We start from the raw sequence: 22982 nt of genomic DNA on the forward strand, positions 1-22982 counted from the left end.
TTGAGGGGCCTTTAAAAATAGGCATTTATGTATCAGTGAAAGTAAAACATAAATGCCTAAAAGAATGAGAGGCCATTTAAACCCTAAGATATTACTGAATCAAAGAGAAATAACATCTAACCAACCTGACATGTGTTAGTATTTCCAGGTGTTTTATGATGCCAGCTTCAGAGTTAGACTGCCTAGGTTTGGATCCTGGCTCCACTGTTTATTAATTTTGTGCCTCAGTTTCCCCCACTATAAAATGGGGATAATAGTGATCAACCTCTAGAGTTTCTGTGAAGATTAAATGAATTACATATGGAAAATAGTTAATCTAGTGCCTGGTATAGAGTAAGAGGTCAAGCAGTGTAGCACTCTCTTCATATTTCTCTTTTAATATGCTGCTTTAAATAGCCAGTTAAGGGTAGAGATAATATGTTTAAATATCCCAGTTTTGAGTGTTTAAGATTTAAAATCAATATTAAAAAATTAATGTTTCTTATTAGTATTTAAATACTTAATATTTTACCAACTTTTAAATAAGGAGGATGTTATAAATTAGATTTTAAAGAAATCAAGATTTCTTTAAATTTTTAAGATTTCTTGAATTTTGTAGCACATATGAAATGAGATTATAGCATATTTGATGACTTTTTAAATATACATACCCCAAATTTCTGAGGCATATTGTTCTTTCTATTGTCATTGGGAAGCTTGTCTCCTCATAGGATTCCTCAGGTTGTTCTAATATAAGGACCTGGCTCCTGTTTGTTTTGTGACTATCACATTTTTTGAGATTTCTTTTAAGGCAAATTAGGACTTGTGAGTTAAATCTGGCCTGATGCTTGTTTTTGTGTAACCTTTGAGCTGAGAATGGTTTTTACATTTAGAAATCAAAAGAAGCGTAATATTTCATGACATGTGAAAACTATATTAAATTCGAATTTCAGTGTCCATGGATAGAGTTTTATTGAAATAAAATCTGCAGCCACATGGACTCCTTTTCAGCTTGTCCGTGGCTGCCTTTGTGGCACTGCCTCAAACTGAGTAATAGCAACGGGGACTGCATGGCCCGAGAAACCTAAAAGAGTAACTACCTAGCCCTTTATTAGGAAAGCTTGCTGGCACCTGTCCAGTTCCAAACTTGGTAAAACAGAGAGGTCCGATGCAGCTTTGTTCGTTTTGGAACTTGTTAGCAAGTGAGGCCAGAGGCAGAAGCTTTTAGGTAAAATAAAATTCCTGAATTATATGTGGATTTAACTACTTTAAGCTGTCCTTACCTTCTGAGGCAGTGCCAAGTGAGAACGTTTAGAGACAGCAGAGTGCTGGATGTTGCTGCTGCTGCTGCTAAATCACTTCAGTTGTGTCCGACTCTGTGCGACCCCATAGAGGGCAGCCCACCAGGCTCCCCATCCCTGGGATTCTCCAGGCAAGAACACTGGAGTGGGTTGCCATTTCCTTCTCCAGTGCATGAAAGTGAAAAGTGAAAGTGAAGTCGCTCAGTCGTGTCCAACTCTTAGCGACCCCATGGACTGCAGCCTACCAGGCTCCTCAGCCCATGGGATTTTCCAGGCAAGAGTACTGGAGTGGGGTGCCATTGCCTTCTCCCAGAGTGCTGGATGAGAGAAAGGTAAATGTCTTCAGGGCTGAATTCAGAAGGTTGTCCTGGCAGGTGGGCCTGATCCTTAGGCAATCAAAAGAGAGCCTGTGAATAGAGGTCTGTAATCTGTAAATTTTTTAGGTCCAAATGCATTAGAGAGAAAGGGCACAACCCAGTGGGAGTGTTTTTCCTTTTCTGTCCTGATATTCTTAGGCTATAATCTTCTCAACTGCTTCATCAGGGTTTATCTGCTGTAATTACTGAGATCTGTGGTACATTATCAACATGTCAAAAGAACTAAGAAATTTTTCCCTTAAAAATATGAAAAATTATCTTAAGCTGCCAACCATGAAATGCTTGAGACTTATTTCTTTGTATAACTTCATAAAAGTGCTTCTGAGTGATTCTTCCTGTTTACCTTGCTGCTGATAAAAATCCAAAGAACATTAAATTCGGTTACTTTTTAGACAGAAAAATTCTGGTAGGTATTAATTCTCTGTGGCAAGTTAGAAAGTTTGTTCTTCTACCCTTTTGAAGACCTTCTTTATTTAAATTTTTGTTGAAATTTCTTTTTTGACATAGCTCATTAGTGTTTGGAATGAACTCACTAGAGTAATAATACCTTCAGGATGTCTTATGTTTAAAAAATACTGAAATAATGGGGCATTGTGTTAACCTAATGCACTGCAGTTTGGATTTTGCATGGTGCATTGTGGTTTTGGACTTCTTTGTTCTGACGGCTTGGTCATGGGCTGAGACTGTTCAAGGCGTTGTTGAGATGATTCCCGTATTTCTTCCCCGTAGCCCTGTGGAGTACAGGGCATTGAATAAGAGTTTTAACTCTGATGTTGACATAGAACTTGGTGACATTGGAAAAGCAGCAGTTGAGTTCCAGGATCTGGTTGACAAAATCAAGAAGAAAATTACAGAGCAGAGAGCAAGGCTCTATGTTTTTATAACAGTGAAAAATGATTATAAGTTCTTAAAACTCAATAATAAGAAAACAAAGAAGTAAAAAGTGGACAGAAGAGCTAACAGAGACTTCAACCAAAAAGAGATATAGATGACAGTAAGCTTTGGAAAGTATGTTCAACCTCATATGCCGTTAGAGATCGCAAGTGAAAACACAATGAGATACCACTACACACCTAAAATCCAAAACCCTAACAGTATCAAATGTTGGTATGAATGTGAGCCAATAGCACTTCCTGTTCATTGCTCTTGGGAATGCAAAATGGTACAGGTATTTGGGAAAACAGTTTAGCAGGTTTAACACATTCTTACCATACAACCCAAGGATCACGTTCCTTGTTATTTATCCAAATAAATTAGAAACATATGTCCCTCCAAATGTTTATAGCAGCTTTATTTTATAGCTGTCCAAACTTGAAAGTAACCAAGATGTTCTTCAGTAGGTGAATGGATAAACTGGTACATTTATACAACGGAATGGTACTCAACAATAAATGCATATTCCTAAAAGGAAGAAGCTAATCTGAAAGAGCCATCTACTGTGTGATACCAACTATACTGATGCTCTGGAAAACTGTCTCCCAGCTATGGAGACAAGAAAATGGTCAGTGATTTTCAGGGGTTAGGATAGAGGGAAGGGTGAATAGGTGGAGCACAGAGGATTTTCTGGGCAGTGAAACTGTTCTGTTTGTTACTGTGGTGCTGGATATATATCATTATACATTTGTCAAAATCCATAGAATGTATAACAGACAGTGAACCCTAGTGTAAACCATGAGCTTTAGTTAAAAATAATTTATCAGTATTGACTCATCAATTGTAACAAATGCACAACATTAACATTGGATTTAATAATAGGGGAATTTATTGAGTGGAGTAGAGTAGGAGAGATGTATATGGGGATTTTGTACAATTTTTCAGTAAACCGAAAGCTGCTCTGCAAAAGTCTGTTAATTAAAAACAAATAGGTAGTGTATGATTGCAACATCTAGGTCTTAATCAATTTCCACTCTTATTAACATTCATTAATTTTTTGAAACTCAGTCCTGTTTATGGAAGAACAGCAATTCGGCCACTTTTATATAACCTAGAGACATAGTTCTTAGCATGTATATTCCCACGGTTGCTTACATTGCACTGAAATATTTGTTGACTGGATAAAAGTAGTATAGAAGAATGAATAGATTGATGGATCCCTTTATCCTTAAGATAAAGAAGACTCTTGGAAGAAGGAAGTGATGGTTTAGCAATAATTGGAAGATTTTTTTGAATTTCTATTCCTTTCAAGTTACCAATTTAGAGCGCAGCTGTGGTATAGCCAAAAAGAAGCAGGGGTAAGGAACACTCAGCTGGTCAGTCTGCCAGTGTTGGTTGAATGCTACTATGTGCTGGGGCCAGTACACAGATGTTCAGTGTAGTCAGGGTCCCTTCTGTCAGGGACTAACAGTTTAAAGACTTTGGCCATATTTGGGATGGACCATCTTGGTTTTGATACTAGCTGTGACACGTATAGGCTGTGAAATCTTGGGTGATTTACCTGCGCTTTAATTTCTATTATGGATCATCCCTACCACTGAGAGACTCATGAGGATTAAATTTAGGCATATAAAGCACCTCACAACAAAAATCATAGATGAAGTTTTTCTTTTACTTCTCTATGGAATTGAGAGTACAGTGAGGCTATCAAAGGCTTTGTATTTCTTTATTTTAATTTTTTTTTTAGGCTTTGCATTTCCTTATCCCCTTTAACTTAATTCTCTATGACCAGCTCAAGGAAAATAGGAAGGAAAAAGTGGGTTAGAGGCAGCTGTGTGCTGAGGGGTAAGAGACAACCAACCTCTCTAACTGTTTGATCTGATAAAGACAAATCATCACTCTTTAGAAAATACCCATAGATGTTATTGTTTCAAATTAGTGTTTGTGTGTGATTATTATGATTATTTTTCTTCTTCAAATAATGAGACAAAACCACAAATTCAATACACTTAAACCTTTACACATACATGCACTCAAAAATTCAGTTCAACTGCAAGTAAGTGACAACAGGCAGTTCTAAATTGATAAAGATTTCCCACGTTGACATGAAAGAACATACTTGTAGAGCCAAGTGGCCACATTTCTCATCCTTTATGGTAGTGGAGGGACCTATTAACCCCTAGTCCAGTTTTGAGTGGTTATCAGCAACAATGGACAGAAGAGGCCATTCAGAGAGGACGCGGCAGGCAAGCCATGTCTGAATTAGTGCAGACAGACATGGGCAGGACACTCACACTCTCAAACAATGAGCTCCTGAGCTATGTGGCTTCTCTTCTCAGAGAACTGCCTTCACTGAGTTATATTTTCCTGCAGTCTTAACTATTTTTTTTTGTTTGTTTGAAAGAGAGATGAAAATTACATGAGCAACCCGTGTCTTTAATGAAAACCATACTCCAATTTGATTGATTTCATTGTCTGGAAAAAAAAAAAGAACAACACGTCCTGTGCATAACCTAATGCCTCCACATTTTTATTAAGTAGTTGTTAATAATAATATAAATTAATTGCCTTAGCTGGAAAGCTTTTGTCAGTCCTCTGTCTCAGAAATCAGGTGCTTAAAATCTTTAACCCATTAATTTTTTTCCAAATGACCTCTGCTTTTTATGATCTTCAAATGTCTTAATCTATAATCCCCCTCAAATCCTCTCAGAAGCAGGCAAGAAAAAAACCTAAAGTAAGTGTAAAAATAGTATCATAGCTTCAGATGGGCCACAGAGACATTTGTTTTTAGAACTGGAAGAGTCCTCACTCAGAATTTTCCTTCTTTTAGAGGCCAGTCTGGGGCACTAAGTAGAGGATATTTTTTAAAGGATAGAGAAAGAGTCATTTATTCTCAAGTCTTTCATACAGCTCTTTTTCCTACCCACTGAAAGTAAAAACAGACATACACACACTGCCAGTGGATATTGTTGTGGGAAGGAATACAGCTCAGCTCTGTGCTCTGGGGGCAGACCTGGGTTTGAACCTCACCTTCATGACGTACTAGCTGTGATCTCAGTTTCTTCAGTCGAAAACAGGACATAATAATGTCCCAGGTTGAATTGTCTGAGAGGTAAATCACATAATGCCTATAGAAAGGGCTTAGACTAATGTCTGACCCCCGATAAATGTTCAAGTAATGGCACCTTTTATTATCATTTTCTTTACATTAAAGTCATTAAGATGTACCGTGATAAGTTCTAGATATACACTAGTAGAGTGGCTACTTTCCACATGTGACTTTTAATTTAAGTTAATTAAAATAAAATAAAAGTCAACCTTCAATTCCTCAGTTGCGTTAGCCACATTTCAGGGGCTCAGTACCACATGTGGCTAGTATTTTTTTTCCCTCCGTGAGTTATGATGAGAGGAAATTGAAAAGTCAGTGGTGTAGAGGAAATTCAAGTATCAGTTGGATAGCTGAGCCCTGTTGTTGGTGATGATGACAAGCACAGGTAAAATCTGAAGGTTTACCATGTATCAGTGCTTTTATTTTTCTACACAAATCACATTTTATTTGTAAAGCATTACATATAACTCAGTTATGTAACAAAGAATAAAATGTAAGAATTTTTAATGTTATTCTCACATATACTCACTCAGGTGGGCACATAATACTCCTAGGCTATGTTTCAGTGAGGTTAAAGTGCTTTTTCAGGGTCACAGGGCTGCTGTAGAAATTGAGCTAAGATTTGAGCCAAGACTTTCTGTCTCCAGGGTCAGTGGACTAGAATCACTATGTTTTCTTTCAAGATGCCTTTGAATGAGACAGTACTCATCATTTGGTCATTTCTCAATGACCTTCCCTCAGAGTATAGCCCATAGAAGCAGAAGGAGGTGAAGCTAGACTTGGTCCCTTTCAGTTATGGTGCTGGACAATAAAGAAGGTAGAGCACCAAAGAACTGGTGCTTTCAGACTGTAGTGCTGGAGAAGACTCTTGAGAGTCCTTTGGAGAGCCAGGAGATCAAACCAGTCAATCCTATAGGAAATCAATCCTGACTATTCATTGGAAGGACAGATGTTGAAGCTGAAGCTCCAATACTTTGGCCACCTGATGCAAAGAGCCAACTCACTGGAAAAGACCCTGATGCTGGGAAAGATTGAGGTCAGGAGGAGAAGGGGACGACAGAGGATGAGATGGTTGGATGGCATCACTGACTCAATGGACATGAGTTTGGGTAGACTCCGGGAGATAGTGAAGGACAGGGAAGCCTCACGTGCTTCAGACCATGGGGTCGCAAAGAGTCGGACACGACTGAGCAGCTAAACCACCAACAACCTTGGTTTCACGGCAGCAGTGCATTATGGTGGGAAGCCCTGAGTTTAGGAACAGAGACTTAAGTTTGATTTTAAACAGTTGCTAACCTTTGTGAGCCTTGGTTTTCTCCTCTGTTTTCTTCATCCATTTTTTGGTAGAGCTGTTGTCTCCTGAAACCTGTGCACTTCAGTGTACCCTCTCTGTTCAAGGCCTTGTTCTAAGCACTTCTCAAGTACTAATACACTGACATCTCATAGCACCTTACCTAGTAGATTCTGGTAGCATCCCTGTTTTACTAGTATCAAAACTGAAGGCTTGAGAAGACCAGTAACTTGCCTAAACTCACACAGCTACTAACTGACATTGCTACAATTCAACTCATATAGACTTGCTCCAAGGCTATGCACTTGATAGTAAAGATCCTCTCCAAATGTTAAAGGAATCCTTCTTAAGTTTCCCCTATACAACTCTTTGGGTGCCGTTCGGAGTCCCTTCTGATTGGTCACGAAAATTCTTTCTAACTTATAGAAACATGTGTTCAATATGTCAACCATCCCTCTTCTCCCTGCCAACTCCATTTGTGGGATGAGGTGTGGTCCTTTCCCTCCCATGCCTGTAGAAGTTATGCTAAGCTTTTTCCTCAGCCCAGGAGAGCAGTTTCCCAAATGTTCTTTTCTTCCTGAACCCACTTCTCTGAGTCCTCAAATTCCCTAGCAAGGATTAACTCCTTTTTTTGGGGTCACTTTCTTCATTATTTAAAGTTGTAAATAAAAAACTCTACAGACTCTCCAGCTATCTTCCCAAACTCCTCTTCTCTCTCTCTTCTAGTATTTTATCAGACTTAATTAGACTTAAATTCCTTAAAAAAAAGAATTACTTTAAAATGACTCACATAGCAATTTTCCATATGTTGTTTTAACATGTTCTGCTTAAGGCCATAGCTGATGGCAAGTAACTGAAAATATATTGAGATTTTAACATACTTCTGAGTGTTAACTCAGAGATTCTGATAGTATTTTGCCATCAGTCATTTGAGCAAATTGGAGTCCTTGCACCAATGATAGAATCAGGTTTCCTCCCAGTAGTGATGCAGCCAAAGTCCTAGAGTTTAGGAGTAGCAGCCAGGTGTCGTCTTTCTGGCTTGGCTTTTCAGGAAGGGACAAGGAAGCAAAGAAAATGAGCAGCTACAAAGCATTCCCCTTCTAACCTCTCCTTCTGCCTCCAACCTGATTTAGTACAACGTAGGTAGCTGCATTTTTTTTATTAAAAAAAAATTCTATCTGTGATAGAAATGGAGAGAACAGCTGCTTGCTAACCTCCTGACATTTTGCCTTTTACATTTTAATTCCAAGTTCAGGTTACTTAATTGTTGCCATTTCTTTGGCTTTTCCTTGTCCAAGCCTCCAATCCTCAGACTTTAATTATTTTTACAGCAATTTGCTCACACCCAGATTTTCAATCTATGACAACCTAGTAATGTTGAATCAATAGTACAGATACTTGCTGCTAGATTAAGGACAAGGTAACTATAAACTCTATGGGAACAATTAGAAATATAGGAAGCAGCAGGAAGAACATCAAAAAATAAAACTAAACCCACCAACCAAACAAGCCCACCAAACCCTCTAAATTCTTTCTCATTAGAGAAGATTTTCTGAAGCTTCACTTCAGTTCAGTTCAGTTCAGTCGCTCAGTTGTGTCCGACTCTTTGCGACCCCATGAATTTCAGCATGCCAGGCCTCCCTGTCCATCACCAACTCCCGGAGTTCACTCAAACTCACATCCATCGAGTCAGTGATGCCATCCAGCCATCTCATCCTCGGTCGTCCCCTTCTCCTCCTGCCCCCAATCCCTCCCAGCATCAGAGTCTTTTCCAATGAGTCAACTCTTCGCATGAGGTGGCCAAAGTACTGGAGCTTCAGCTTTAGCATCATTCCTTCCAAAGAAATCCCAGGGTTGATCTCCTTCAGAATGGACTGGTTGGATCTCCTTGCAGTCCAAGAGACTCTCCAGAGTCTTCTCCAACACCGCAGTTCAAAAGCATCAATTCTTCAGTGCTCAGCTTTCTTCACAGTCCAACTCTCACATCTGTACATGACTACTGGGAAAACCATAGCCTTGACTAGATGGACCTTAGTCGGCAAAGTAATGTCTCTGCTTTTGAATATGCTATCTAGGTTGGTCATAACTTTCCTTCCAAGGAGTAAGCATCTTTTAATTTCATGGCTGCGGTCACCATCTGCAGTGATTCACAAACTTAAACTTCAGAAAAATATTATACTCAAATGGAAATGAGTAAAGGACTCACGTGGGCCATATGCTAATTGAGGAATCCAGGTAGATACCCATCATTATGTGATGAAAAGTTTAAACAAGAATAAGCAGATACGACCAAAATGAATTCCTTGTGTGGGAGGTGAGTTTATACTTCACTTTTAATACCTTGATGAAATCTGGTAAATCTAAGATAAGTCTCAGGGAATCTTTTCGTTGGCAGGGCACTTTGCTGCGGGGGGTCCTCTCCTGGCGCACACAGAGAAGGGGTGTGCTTGGTCCCATCACGTGTGTTTCCTTTTTCCTCCCATCCCAGTGGCTGGTCGAATCCTCCTTGTCAGAATGGAAAGATAAAGGGAGCCAGAAAGTTTTGACTTGGTGTCATTGCTGTCACACGGCTTTATAGTCTCTGGACCTGGCAGGAATTTAAGGCTAACATTTTTCCTCCTGGGTGTTTTTATAGGCTTTTCAGAGACTACCCACTTCCCCAGCCCCACACTCCCACCCCAACCCCTGCTTGCGGCTCTAATCACTGAGGCCCTTTCCCCAGTGTAGTTCTGTTTATGCAGACGATGCACTGTCTCTTCTTTGGTTCTTCATTTACTCCCTCTTCATCCCAAGGAATCTAGAGTCACCTCTAGCTTTCATCAAGCATCTAAGAGACCCTACTAGAAGGCCCTCACGTGACCTCACACCAGCCCTCACACAGCCCCATGTCCACTTTATCACTGGAAATATGCAAGCGTTCTTTGCACTGATGAGCTCTGGGAGTGCAGGCCCATCTGATTCCAATACTTCCTTGAACTCAGGTCGGCCACTCAAGTCTGCTTCCCACCTTGTAGGATTTTCAGTCCAAGGTGATTTCTGCAATGCAGGAGTAAACTGCCCTTCATCAGGCTTGAAGTGGAACTAGCTGGCCTTCACCTCTTTCCCAGGGGTTAAAAGTATAGCTCTCTCCAAATAAATCCTTCTCACAAATTCTTTTCTCAATTGTCTCCCTCTCATCTCTCTCTTTGATATTCTTGTTGAAGGTGAGGGGTCTGCGTTCTGTCACTAGTTATCGGGCACTAAAAGTTTGCCATGGGTTTATCATCTCTAAACTGAGAGAAAAGTTTTCAGTTTGACACGTTGCCACACACGTAATCCACAGACTACACTCACTGAGGACTGTGTGTACTGTTAGGCCTAGACCAAGCTCTGCTAGGGCGAAATGTGCTCTCAAAGGGATTTTAGCAGGGAGTTCTTCCCGGGAAAAAGACCTCTACTCACTGGGTAATGCCCTGATTAGAGGAGCTAAATGGCTTGAAACCCACTCTACCATAGTAGTGATTGGATTTTTTTTTTTTTTTATTAGAAAGAGGAAATGTTTTTCTTTGATCAAAATCTCAAGAGTAATTGGGTTCCAGCAAGGAGGCATTTGCTCTTGATTGCAGCCCTCTGTGTTTAGACTGGTGTGTCACTGCAGCCTGCCCCTAGACTTCCAGGCCACGCCAAGTGGAGAATTCTGAGTTCACCTATCAGCTGGGTTGGCAGTTTTCAGAGAGCAGTTCTAGTTGCTTTGGCTTTCTCATTTGAGCTCCTCCTGTCTTTGCTTGGGGGTCTGCATTCCTCCTATCAGACTGGCTTCTGAAAGAACTTCCTACTCTCTAGGTCAAGGGTCGTTACAGAAGTGGCCCCAAGCCACCCGTGGCCCACTGGTGAGATGTTTGTTTGGCTGGTAGGTCTGCACAGTGTTTTGAAAGCCGAGTCATCTAGGCTTGTTCCTTTCAACCTAGATCACATAGTTGCTGTGGGCTAACTGTGCGCACCTGCAGGCATTGAAGCTTTACTGCCTCCTTTTGGATCTTTCGGGATAGCTTCCAGTGTGAATTAAGGTAAATGCTCTGAAATGAATCAATATGTCTTTGAGTGATTAGGAGATAAGGTAAAGTTCCTTTCTGTAGTTTCCCATTTCCTTTGTCCATGACTGATTGTTTAGTGGGAAGAGGAGTGATGCGTGCTAAGTCGCTTCAGTCTTGTCTGACACTTTGCGACCCCCGTTTGCAACCCATGGGCTGTAACTCACCAGGCTCCTCTGTCCATGGGATTCTGCAGGCAAGAATGCTGGAGTGGATTTCCATGCCCTCCTCCAGGGGATCTTCCCGAACCAGGGATTGAACCTGTGTCTCTTACATCTCCTGCATTGGCAGGCAGGTTCTTTAGCATTAGCACCGCCTGGGAAGCCCTGAGAGGAGTGATGGGAAAGTATCAGAAATGAAGGGCCTCATCTCTCTGCGGCATGAAGGCTGCTCAGGTGAGGGCTGTGCACAGAGAGAGACAAAAGAGGGGCATTTATTACACACACACACACACACACACACAAAAGGATATACTCACATTTTTCCTCCACACTGACAAGAGTTCTTTAACACTTAAATTGAGAAATTAGTCAAGAAGATGAGGGATGACTAAGTAGGCCTTTAGTCAGTGATATCATGGGACCAAAACACATTGGGAAAATATGCCTTTATCCCTTAAACTTCTCCAGAGTATAACCAGAGAGGTGCCCACAAGCTAAAGCACCTTCGTGTCCACAGTAGCTCTGACCTATGGGACAGCCTGGTGGGGTACTCTTTGAACTAGAAAGTGGCCTGTCTCCATATTATGATGGTGGATACTCGAGCAGCTCACCTTGAACAATCCCAGTGGCAAGACCACTGTTGTTACATATGGATTTGGCAGCCCCTTGGGAGGCATTGCCAACCCCTCGCCAACTGTTTTTTTAATGGATTTTCTGTGACTGAGTTTACCTGGGAGGAACGCCTGTTGCAGCTAGTCAACATGGCAGCCCGTCTATGCTCCAGAGTGTGTGTGATGTGGGCTGTGTGAGTCTAATTATAGCGTCATGAACCCACTTACATCTGTGGTCTCATCTCAAATCCAGAATTCTGTTGGAACCAGGATTTGATTTACCTGGTCACACTCCTGCTTGCCCCTGGAGCTGTGGTCATTTCTAGGGGGTGCAGAAAGCTCATTCTTTCTCGCCTACATTCATCCTCCCCACCCCAGCCTCCTTAATATTCTACTCAGGACAATAGGTAAATGGTGGAAATCTGTTATTTCCCTGATGTGGGTTACTTTTCTCTAGGAAAACACACTCCAGTGTTCTGGAATTCTGGAGTTCATTCAGAATACTCCAGTATTCTGGCCTGGAGAATTCCATGGACTGTATAGTCCATGGAGTTGCAAAGAGTCGGACACGACTGAGTGACTTTCATTCAGTGTTGTAGAACCTGCTAAAACCATAGGCTTCAGTTCTTGCAATGTAGTATAGCAGGAAACAAAGTTAGTTGTGCTTCTGTGGTGTATTTAGATTCCAGCATTGATTACAAAAACAATAAACACTTGTCCAGTGCTTAATAGGAGCTAGGCTTTTATCATATTGTTGTTTTACAGGGGAGGAAACTGAGACACAGAGAAGTCAAGGAATTGGCTTGAGAGCTCATCTGGTGAGTAAGTGGGGGAGAAGAGGGAGTTGAATTCAGGCAGCGTGGCTCCTGAATCTTTGTTTCTAATCATCACTGCCTGGACTCCTTCAGATTAATGATGAAAAATTCAAGTGAGGTTGCATGTGAAGGTTCAATGAACTCCACAGTATTAAACAGATATCAATTATCCCTCTCTGTGTTCCTTAGGGGTGAATGTTATGGACAGGCATTCCTTCTGAAGAGAGTAGAAGTATGAGAAAGAACCCCAGCAGCACATGTGCTGATAATGTCACCAAGACGGTTATTGCATTAGATTTCTATTGCTGGGGGCTTGGACTTCAAATAACACAGGCTTATTATCTCTTAGTTCCTGGGTGTCAGGAGTCTGGCATAGGCTAGCTGGATCCTGCTCAAGGTCATCCCAGGCTGAAATCCAGTGGCAGCTGGGGCTGTCATCTGAGGCTCAGGGCTGTCTTCCCAGGTCACTGGTTGTTGGCTGGATTCATTTCCTTGAGGCTGTAGGACTGACATCCCTCTTTGCTTGCTAGCCTTTGGCCGGGACCACCCTCAGCTCTCGAGAACTCCTGAGGTTCCCTGCCAGTTGTCTCTCCTATAGGCAGTTTGCAGCCCAGATGTCTGCTTTCTTCCAGGCCAGGAGGAGCTCACCTCTCTCTAGCTGGCTGGGATGGAGTGGCTGTCCCATCACTACTGGTCATATGAAAGGAAGTGAAAGTGTTAGTCGCTCAGTGAAGTCCAACTCTTTGCAACCCCGAGGACTGTAGCCCGCCAGGCTCCTCTGTCCTCGGGATTCTCCAGACAAGAATACTGGAGTGGGTAGCCGTTCTCTTCTCCAGGGGATCTTCTTGACCCAGTGGTCGAACATGCGTCTCCCGCATTGCAGGCAGAGTCTTTACCATCTAAGCCACTGGGGAAGCATATAGTGTAACCTAATTGAGGAAGTGGCCTTCCCATCACAGTTCCAGATTCTACCCCCGCTTGAGGGGAGGGATTATACAGGTGGATGCAACCTGGGTGATGGAGTCTTGGGGGTATCTTAGAATTCTGCCCACTCGGTTGCAGTGTTGGAGCCCAGGGGGATCTCAGCAACACTGCCAAAGTGGATGTTAGAAAATTGTGGAATGGGTTACTAGTGCCCAGGGATACGTCCCCTCAACATATTTATGTGCTATTCTGGTTGATACTATAGAATCTTGAGCCTTCTGCTTAGGTCTCCGAGGGGCTTTTCTGCCACGGGAATAATCGAGGCCACCAATGCCAGGTGGGGGGAGCTGCCAGGGAGTTTGTGGGCTTGATTCTGATGCAAGTTGCTGCAGCACCCTTTGCAGGCGCACAGGCTCACCCTGCTTGTTACACACTTTGTAAACCCTGTGCACAGTACTATGTGAGGGATGTCCAGAGCGAGGATTGCTCTTTGACAGAATGTAATTATTGCCTCTGTCTCACTGGCCCACAGACAATTGTTTTCTTTCCACATGGTGTGGACAGAGTCTGTGTGGTTGGTGCTGGTTTGATTTCTGTCATATTTTGTTTGCCCATTCCCTGAAGGCAATTTAAATCCCCAAATGGGTTCAGCTGAGAATTACCGTGGAAGAGATCCAGGATCAGTGTAGTACCGTAAAGCAATGGCCATTAGGAAATTTCAGTGAGTCAGAGGTCCTAGAAGACCCCATAAGAAGCAACAGTGTCCTCACCAGCTGGAAATTGTGTTGCTAAAGTTAAGTATATGCTCACTGATAAACTCAGATGGCTCAGGGTTGAAGGCCGAGCACAGAGTGACTTTACTTGGGCACAGGTTGAGTGCTTTGAAACTTCAGGTGTTGAAATCATAAAAATATTTATTGTTAAAAGAGATATGTATATATACAAAGTGCTATCAGTTCAGGTTAAGATCCTTTATTTAGTTTTCTTGAAGATTTAAAAACAACAGCTGTATCTCATGGTCAAGAAAGAAGGAGGCACACTGATGTGAAGTACTCCAGTGGGTTCAAACAGTCATGCTAAGAACTGGGTCCCTTCCAGTTCTAGGCTGAGGGCAGTGGCCATCAGGAATCTTTCAGTGATGGTACTGAGAGCATTCTTTTATTTTGAAATTCATTAATGTAACACAGTCATCCCTTGGCCTCTGTGGGAGATTAGTTCCAAAATCCATAGACGTTCAAGTCCCTTGTATAAAATTGCCTAGTGCAGTGGGCTCTTGTGTCTATGGTTTTCACCAGTGGGTTTCTTTGGATGGGTAGGTTTCTGTGGATCTGCGGTTGGTTGAATCCATGGATGTGGAACCAGAAGGCCAACAACATGTGTTTCTTGGCAAAAAAATAAAATTAGAAAAATAGAAGAAAGAAAAAAGTTTAAAAAATTGTATATGATTTCAGTAACAGTTGGTATTTTGCCATACGTGTGGACATATATTAACACATGAGAGGGTAACAGGCGGGGAGGCCGAGGCCCCCAGGCGGCAGGAGGAAAGAGACTGCAAGTGGCAGACGCTTCTTTTCCTTCTCTACACTGAATTAGAAGAGGCTTCTTTTAATTCTGTGTCGACGACACCTGCCTCTGCCTTGAGCTAACCAGTATGTGTTTTCTTAGGTTAATGAAGCTGTGTATTTGCTTTGGAATTTGCCTTTCTTCAGAATGGTTCTGCCTAAGACTAACTTTTGTTTTCTCAAACCTTGGGCTGATAATGGCTCAACAAACCAATATTCTTGTCATTGGTTTTATGGCTGGGGGATGACACACCTTGTGCCATCCTATCTCAAAAGTGCATACTTTGGGAGAGGGGCCTGGTGAACCTCTGTCAGCCTTGAGGTGTCTCTCTTACTGGATTAATAGCTTTCTAACAGACAAAACACATTGCTGCAAACTAGCAAGGGGGCACTTTCTCTGTCCCCTTCTGATATCTGTGTCAGAAGCTTTCCCTATCTCTGTTATACTTTAATAAAACTTCGCTACACAAAAGGCTCCAAGTAGTCAAGCCTCGTCTCTGACCCCAGATCAAAATCCTCTCTTCTGGAGGTCACAAATCCTGGTGTAGTACTTGGCTTGCAGCAGCAACCTTTCACACACACACACCTGATATAATTTTGTTTAAAATATTTTTACAAGTATATTTTGAGATTTTTAACGTGACATTAGATATTCTTCTATAGTATAATGGTGTGATGGTTAAGAGTACAGAATTCTGGCATCAGAACAGACTTCCTGAGTTTGAATAGCTCAGCGCCATCTAATTCAGTGGTCTTGGGCAAGTTACTTAACTTCTTTGCTTGAGTTTTTCTCTGTAAAATGGGGGCAATAATATTACTTACATCATAGAATTGTAGTAAAGATTAAATGTGCTAATATATTTACAAATTGCTTAGAATAGAGCCTGCTGCATGGTAAGTGCTGTGTAATGTTTGTTTTTATTAATGGTTGCATAGAATTCCATCTCCTGGGTAATTCATAACTTATTTATCATCCATTGTGTGCTATTTGGATGTTTTTGATTTTTGATGATTACAAATTGTGAAACCCTGGTACACACTTTTTGTGTGCCCATTTAAAAAGTTGTTTCTTTATTTCAGGAAATAAAGTTTCTGGATGAAAATATATTAATATTTTTATGGTTTCTGTTACATATTAGCAAATTAATCTCTGAAAGGTTGTACCAGTTTACATGTCTATAGTACTGAGAATGTCTGTTGTTCTCAGTGTTGAGACAGAAACAGTATCTTAACGTTGTTTTCCATTGCCATTTCTTTGATTATAAGCCAGAGAGATTTTTCCATATGTTTATTTATAATTTACATTTATTCTTTATAAATTATTGCTTCCTGGCCTTTACCAATTCTTACATTTCTCTCTTAAACTGACATTAAATGCTTCTAGTATATCCAAGGCATACTGAGTGCATTTAACAATAATCATGATGAAGATGATGAAGACAGTTGCCCAAGGCATATATCACATCTCAGAGGCAGTAACCTCCTATAGTCAAATTCTTGTGCAAGGCTCACTCAGCTCCTGATCTTCCATCAGAGGTATTTCATCATAGCCTCCATGTTCTTCAAATTTGTTATTATTATTATTTGGTTATATTTCTTTGGGGCCTCCCAGGTGGTGCTAGTGGTGAAGGATCCGTCTACCAATGCAGGAGACTCAAGAGACCCAGGTTTGATCTCTGGGTCAGGAAGATCCCCTGGAGAAGGGAATGGCTACCCACTCCAGTATTCTTGCCTGCAGAATCCCATGGACAGAGGAGCCTGGCTGGCTACAGTCCATGGGGTCACAAATAGTCGGGCACAACTAGCGACTGAGCACATAGCAACAGTATAAATTTGTGGTATAAAGAACTTATGCTTCAGTTATTTGAGGAAGAGGTTGCCAGGAATGTTGCTTGAAACACTGCAAGAACAGGATCGTATCCTGCGTCTGTAACTTCAGAAATCATCTTGTATGGCAAAACCAATGCAATATTGTGAAGTAAAATAAATAAATTAATTAAAAAATTAAAAAAAAGAAGTCATCTTGAGGTGATGCACTTTTCTGAATGAGATTTCATTAGCGACAGTTTTCGTCTTTGCATTGCAGTAAATATTGTGACCACCTGGGAGAAAATCTCTTGGTTTATTAATGAGCTCCACGGTCCATGGGATTTTCCAGGCAAGAATACTGGAGTGGGCTGCCATTTCCTTCTCCAAGGGATCTTCCTATCCCAGAGATCAAACCCGGGTCTCCTGCATTGCAGACAGACGCTTTACTGTCTAAGCCACTAGGGAAGCCCACAGATATTGTGACTACCTGGGAGAGAATCTCTTGGTTTATTAATGAGCTAAGTAGTCATCTAATGAGAAACTGTCAGTAATCCTGTGAACATGTGGAGGAAGATTTATTTTTAAAGGCCTGGGTGTGCAATGGGTCTCAGGAACAAGAATTTATTCACTGTTTAAATTAGCTCCTGAATTCTGCCTTCCCGTTGGCTATGGAGACCTCTGGCTACATGGTATGCTGTTGCTGAGTGTTGAGTATCAGCAGCAGTTGATGGTCTTAATTTATGTTCCTGATTTTCTCCATGCAAATCTTACAGGCTAAAACACGTGATAAAATCATGTTTTTAAAATACCACAAAAACATGTAAACTTCAGTGAAGTTAAACTTGTTCTGTTCTGGAAAATAGACCAAGATCAGTGGGGATAAGTTCAACATTTCCTGTTAATGTAAGAAAGAACTGTTTTTTGTTGTTGTTGTTTTTTTAAATTCTCAGAAAGTGTCTCCTCATAGTATGTCTCCTCACCTTTTTGAAGCAGTCACTGGGATTTCTCCAGCATAGATCAAATGATTAAAAAGTAATGGTTACTGGATTTAAGATGGAAAAGGTGGGACCATACACTAGGTAACTTCTAAACTAGATTACTTCTAAGGTTTTTTCCAACTTGGAGATTCTACAATTATGTTAATTAAAAGAAATCATCTGCCTATTTTTCTAAAGTGGTGAAACTAATAGAAACTGGAAGTGGAGTGGTGGTTACCAGGGGTTGGAAGGAGGAGGAAAGGGGACTTGTTATTTAACGGGTATAGAGATGTGCTAGGTGAAAAGTTCTGGACATCTGTTTCAACAAAGTGAGCATACTTAACATGACAGTACAACTAAAAATGGTCCAGAAGGTAATTTTTCTGTATATTTGTTTTATCAAAATCAAAGAGGCATGAGAGTGCTATGAGTTTTGCTCTAGGCCAGGCACTGTAGGGGACTCATAAGTTCAAGACAGTCCCTGCTCTCAGCTGGTTCACTTCCTTTCTTCTGTGAGAAGTGAAGTGGCTGGGCAGGCCAGGGTCCTCAATAGCCAGTTATGATGGCATCATTGCCCTTGCTTCTGTGGGCACAGCCAGGAATCCAAAGAAACAGAACGCCTTCTCCCTTCTGCTGTCTTCCAATTTCCTGCTAGTGCCCCAGATGATAGAACCCAATAGGGAGCCAGCTGCTGAGTTAGTCTGAAAAAGGTGGTGTGCATAGAATGTACATAGAAAGGAAGACTGTCCACAGAAAGCTGTGGGGTTGAGCGAGGAAGGTGCTGTTAGGCACAGTCCAGCCCTTTGTCCCTTCTGCATCCACTCACAGCCTTCTATCCACACATTAACTTGGTGAAACAACCCCAGCAGCACTGCGGTGCTTCTTTTCATACAGCTATCCCTTTAACAATGAAGGCATGCTCCCCTTTCCCCAATAAGGGAGATAACAAAGTTTCATCCGTCAGCGCATCCGTGTTTGAATGATCTTAGTGACTCTCACAGGTTAGTCAAAATCCCATTGTATAACCCACAAGGCTAAATTCTAAAGTTAAATGATCAACCAGCATCCCTTGTATGACAGAGCAGGGGAAAGGAAAAAGGAGGAAGTGATTTCTTTATACAAATATGTACATAAAAACACAAGGAAGAAAATACACATAGTTGCTGCAGATCTCACTTCTCTAGCTGATCACAAGGCTGTAATGGATATATAGTGATAGGCAGACAGATATAGGATCTGCATATGAACATGAATTTGGGCAAACTCCAGGAGACGGTGAAGGAGAGGGACGCCTGGTGTGCTGCAGTCCACGGGGTTGCAGAGTTGACACGACTTATCGACTAAACAACAACAACAATATGAAACTATATCTGTAGCTTTTCTTCTTCTCTGATCCACTTTCATGTACCTCTTCCTTTTAACTAGTCCTTTGGTTTGTGAGGATTCTTTCTTTGCTGGGTTGTGGCTTCATTCCTGAAGAGTCTGTGTCCCTAGTTGTTCTTTCTTTATTGGGCTGGTAAAATCCTCTATCAACTTTAATACTGAACATGGAAGTAATAAACAGAACCCCAGAGAATCCTCTGAATTACAGATAACCCTCTTCAGGCCCCTATTGTTCAGCAGCAGTCCTATTTTCATCTTTACATTTGGGACCAATCAACTTAACATGGACAGCAAAACCTTTCTTTGTCCATTAGTTTAATGGCACAAGGAATCTGAAATGACAAGGAGGAAATCTCAAATTTGAGTATGGTAGAACCATTTTTTGATGCCCATAATGGAACTAGCAGAGCCCCAAATCTCAGGAGTGGGAAGCAAAATTTTTGTTTAAGCGTAATAATAAAAGCAGGCCCTATAACTTTAATACTTGGTTTCCAGATCCAAGCGTCCTAGTTATGGAAGAAATAATACTCTACATGGGCTGTTGACTCAAAGCATATACTGCAGGCTATAAGATAGTGCCATAAATTTTCAAGGTGTTATGTCCCAGTGGGTGACATTACTGAGCCTTCAATTGGTGATTCCACCATTCTGTCACGCCAGCTGCTTCTGGATGATGGAGTGTGTGGCAAGACCAGAGAATTTCATGGTCATAAGCCAGTGGCTATACTTCTTTTGCTGAGAAATTAGTGCCTTGGTCAGAAGAAATGTTGTGATGGGTACTATGATGATCAATAAGTATGTGGATGGTGGTGCTTGCAAAAGGCAAATCCATATCCAGAATGTATTTATTCCAGGGAGGACAAATCTTCGCCTCCTTCTTTCTGGAAGGAGATCAAGGTCATCAACCGAAGGCAATCAGATTGGCTAGCTGGTCCACCAGGGCTCATTGTTGGCTCCTACTGTTGGGAAGCTGCGAACTCAGCCATGCTGGTAGCAAGATTTGCCTTGGTGGGCCTTTGTACAGCCAGCTTGATGCTGCCATTGATACTCTGAAGACAAATCTTTGGAGAAAGCACTGGAAAAAAAAAGCACAGGGAAAGCACTGGGGAAAAAAGGCTGACTGTCATATGACATCCTCAGAATGTTATCTTGTCCACTTTATCATTGAGAGCCTCTGCAGTGGTGCTCTGTTGTGGGTATTCACATGGGATTCAAATATTTCATGGGGCTTCCCTGATGGCTCAGTGGTAAAGAATCCGCTTGCAATGCAGGAGACATAGGAGATGCAAGTTTGATCCTTGGGTCGGAAAGATCCCCTGGAGGAGAAAATGGCAACCCACTCCAGTATTCTTGCCTAGAAAATCTCATGGATAGAGGAGCCTGGTGGGCTACAGTTCATGGGGTCACAAAGAGTAGGACACGGCTGAGCAACTGAGTGTGAACACACACACACACACACACAAATATTTCATACCCTTTCCCCATTCCAAAAGATCATCCACATAGCTGTTTCACAGTCCTCCTTTTTACCAAATTTCCAATTCCATCCTTTCTAATTCTCTGACCATCTGGCTAAATCATTAACTACTACTTATAAGCTGGTATAGATTGGTACTTCTGGCTAATTTTCAGCCTAGACAAAACGGCTATTCAGATGTACCGTGACGTTCTACCAACGGGCAGGACTTTCTTTCTCCACTATTTTTCAGGGCCGCTCTGAGTGAGTATGCACCAGTCTGTTTCCAGCTAGTGCTGGTAATATCATGAACATACAATTCATCTAATGAATCTCTTTTTTGATCATTAACTGGTTACAGGGAGCTCCTCATGAAGTCGTGGGTGTGGGCTGAGAAAGGGAAAGCAGTGTAGCACAAGTAGTGGCCATAGGAAGCTAAGTCACCTAATTATATAACTTATAACCTTATATAGCTAGTAACTTCCAGACCTTCTGTAGACCTATCATATATATATATATTTGACAGACTGTGACTGCATTAACTGATTTTGTGGTATGGAGGATCAAATGACACAATTAATTTATAGTGGATACCTTTGTTCATGTGGTCATCAAGTGTCCAAGGCCAGGAGTTCAAGAGCCTAGGAATGTGCTTTCAAGGGGAAAAATCAGCAGCTGTTTCTCTGAGGGAGAAAACCAGCAGAAAAGCCTGATGTTTTTCCAAAACATTAGTATTCTAAGTTTTGATTTTTATATAGGGCTTGCCCCATGATTGTTAAATTATTCCCGTTTTTGGCGGGGGGTGGGGGGATAAGCTATAACACTTTTAGGGAATCACGATGAAATTTATTGGGAATGGAGGCCATAGCCAGTCAGCATCTTCCCTTTCACGTTTTCTTCATTGAATTATATTTCTTCCTAGTGGAATTATTCTAATATTGATTATAGAAATATATTTTAACTCTCCTTCCGCAAATATAAATCATTGTTGCATTATTTAGCTATCATACTTCCCCATTTGGAAAATATCAAAAGCTTCTTTAGATCCTTTTTAATACTGGAAATGGCAACCCACTCCAGTGTTCTTGCCTGGAGAATCCCAGGGACAGGGGAGCCTGGTGGGCTGCCGTCTATGGGGTCGCACAGAGTCGGACAGGACTGAAGTGACTTAGCAGCAGCAGCAGCAAGGAGTTTGCTAGAAGTATCTTCTTTTTTCGAAAAATCAAGTTACTTTGTTGTAAAACAAAACTGATAGATCCCCTCTTCCAAGTGAAATATATAGCTTAGTCAATTAGAAAGTGAAAGTGAAAGTCACTCAGTGGTGTCTGACTCTTTGTGACCCACTCTATAGAGTCCATGGAATTCTCCAGGCCAGAATACTGGAGTGGGTAGCCTTTCCCTTCTCCAGCAGATCTGCCCAAGCCAGGGATCTAACCCAGGTCTCCCGCATTGCAAGCAGATTCTTTACCAGCTGAGCCACAAGGGAAGCCCAAGAATACCGGAGTGGGTAGCCTATCCCTTCTCCAGCAGATCTGCCCAGCCCAGGAATTGAACTCTCTTGCATTGCAGGTGGATTCTTTACCAACTGAGCTATGAGGGAAGTCCTGCTTAGTCAATTACCATAAGGCAAAAGCATTTGTAACTACAACCAAAGTTCAGCAAGTAAAAATTAAAACCCACTCCAGAAGTCCCTTCCATGTACCCTGTATCAATCACAACCCCTTACTTTCCTTCACAAGTAACCATTACCTATGCTTTAACAGTGATCACCCAAATATGCATCCTTAGGTCCTATAGTTTAGCAGCTTTAAAAAAATGAGTGTGCTTATTAAAAAAAAAAAAAAAAAAAGCTACAGCTTTCTTTTAATCTATAGGTTCCTGCTCCATCTCTTTCTTTTCCTTATAGTTTATCTGTGGATGAACCCAGTCTGCTGACCCGTAGAGTTTCTCACGGTCATGACACATTCCACTGTTCCTCTGTTTTCTGTAGCCCTGTAATGTGGTAGCTGGATTTAGAGGCTTGATCAGACTCAGATATAATTTCTTTGGCAACATTCTAAGAGTGTTCTTCCATCAGGAAGCATGTAATATCTGTCTTGTCCTTTTTGTGATGTTAACTCCTGCTGATGCTCAGTGCTTGGATTCCTTTATTCATTGGGGCTGGCAAAATGGTTATATTCTATTTTAGACTTATTTTTTTCATTTATCAGATGGACTACTTTGATAAAGAATTGCTTCCCCTCATCTACTTTTTGATTACCCAGTGGTGCTATTCACATAGGAG

General features: G+C 41.5%; 1 protein-coding gene across 9 annotated transcripts in view; it reads left to right on the forward strand.

The window, feature by feature from the left end:
* The window catches only part of NCALD (neurocalcin delta), a 479881-nt gene that overhangs the window by 112884 nt on the left and 344015 nt on the right, over positions 1-22982 (forward strand). For 4 of the 9 annotated variants that reach the window (XM_060393870.1, XM_060393874.1, XM_060393871.1 and 1 more), the window contains one exon: positions 12538-12590. The exons of the other annotated variants lie outside the window; for them this stretch is intronic. The gene's annotated coding sequence lies outside the window, so the exon portion shown is untranslated. The remainder of the gene's footprint in view (positions 1-12537; positions 12591-22982) is intronic. 9 annotated transcript variants of the gene reach the window in all.

The sequence above is a fragment of the Ovis aries genome, chromosome 9 (genome assembly GCF_016772045.2).
Source record: "Ovis aries strain OAR_USU_Benz2616 breed Rambouillet chromosome 9, ARS-UI_Ramb_v3.0, whole genome shotgun sequence".
Lineage (NCBI taxonomy): Eukaryota > Metazoa > Chordata > Mammalia > Artiodactyla > Bovidae > Ovis > Ovis aries.